Raw genomic sequence first — 1,666 nt, 5'->3', positions numbered from 1 at the left:
TCTATTGATCTTGCAAAATGAAAGCCAGGAAGAGAAAGGGCCAGGAGGGGTGGACTGAGAGGAGAAGGGGCCGCAAAGACCTGGACCAAACCCTGCTGGTACTGCACTAGCCAGGGACCCAAAGAGGGTCGCAGGCATCTATGGCTGCCCCACTCCATCATTACATCTGCCCTACCAGAACTTATGGTTCTGGTAGGTTGTCCAGGACCAGACTCAGGGGTGGGGGGCACTGACGGGATCAGAAAATCGCAGAATCAGAGAATGTTAGGGGAGACTCCACAACCTCTCTGGGCAGCTTCTTCCAGTGCTTGGTCACTGAAGAAAGAAGTTTTCCCTCACACACACGTGGAACTTCCTGTGTTTCAGCTGGTGCGCACCGCCTCTTGTCCTGCTGCTTGGCACCACTGAAAAGAGTGTGACCCTCATCCTCTTGACACCCTCCCTTCTGGTACTTGTACACGTTGATAAGATCCCCTCTCAATCGTCCCTTCTACAGGCTGCCACTGCCCTTCTTGGCCACAAGAGCACATTGCTGGCTCATGGTCAACTTAGTGTCCACCAGCACTCCCAGGTCCTTCTCCGCAGAGCTGCTCTCCAGCAGCTCAGCCTCCAGCCTGCACTGGTGTATGGCGTTATACCTCCCCATGTGCAGGACCATGCACTTGCCCTTGTTGAACTTCATGAGGTTCCACTCCCCCCACCTCTCCAGCCTCTCCAGGTCTCTCAAATGGCAGCACAGTCTTCCGATGTATCAGCTGCTCCTCCCAGTTTATTATCGTCAGCACACTTGCTGAGGAGGCACTCTCTACCTTCGTCCAGGTCACTGGCGACTAAGTTGAAGAAGACTGGCCCCAGTACGGAGCCCTGGGGGGACATCACTGGCCTCCAACTAGACTCTGCACTGCTGATGACAACCCCCAGAGCTCTGCCATTCAGTCACTTCTCAAGCCACCTCACTGACCACTCATCTAGCCCACACTTCTTGCCTATGAGGATGCTATGGGAGACAGTGTTGAAAGGCTGGCTGAAGTAAAGGGAGACAACCTCCACTGCTCTCCTGCTATCTCCCCAGTCACTCGTTCCTTCATGGAAGGCTAGGGGTGGATGAACAGTGAGTCCAGAGCTTATGGGTGAGGATGACTAGGCAGGCTAACATGGCAGACACTGCTGTAGGTGTTTACAACAGGCCACCAGATCAGGAAGAGGAAGTTGATGAGGCTTTTGATGGACAGCAGGAAGCAGCCTCCCAATCACAGACCCAGGCTCACCCACGGGACTTCCACCACCCTTATATCTGCTGGGAAGACAACACAGCGAGGCACAAAAGCCCTCCCTGGAGATGCTGGGGACTGAACCCAGGACCTCCTGCATGCAAAGCAGGCGCTCTTCCACTGAGCTACATCCCCTTACACATGGCATACGTAGACGGGGGGTGTGCTCTGGGGTGCCCTCTCCTCCCATGCCATGTCCCTGACAAGCACAGCCCCCTTGTGCCCTGCTGCCCTCAGACCCTCCCCAGAAAACTCCATTCAGACCCTCCTGCCTGGCCGTGGGGGAATCTGGCCTTGCCTCTGCCCTGGGACTGCTCCTGCACAGCCCCACAGAGCGCTGCCCCTTCAGCATCTCTGCAGCTAATTGGTTCAGGGGGAGACTGTTGCTGCAGGCG

The 1,666-nt window shown here is 56.0% G+C and overlaps 1 non-coding gene across 1 annotated transcript; it reads right to left on the bottom strand.

The window, feature by feature from the left end:
* Positions 1-1,334: 1,334 nt before the first annotated feature.
* On the bottom strand, positions 1,335-1,406 carry TRNAA-UGC (transfer RNA alanine (anticodon UGC)). The gene has a single exon. It is a non-coding gene; the product is annotated as a tRNA-Ala (tRNA).
* Between the last annotated feature and the right edge of the window lie 260 nt (positions 1,407-1,666).

The sequence above is a fragment of the Rhea pennata genome, unplaced genomic scaffold (assembly GCF_028389875.1).
Source record: "Rhea pennata isolate bPtePen1 unplaced genomic scaffold, bPtePen1.pri scaffold_26, whole genome shotgun sequence".
NCBI lineage: Eukaryota > Metazoa > Chordata > Aves > Rheiformes > Rheidae > Rhea > Rhea pennata.
The sequence above is the reverse complement of the archived record's forward strand: the minus strand, read 5'-3'. Positions and strand labels throughout refer to the sequence as shown.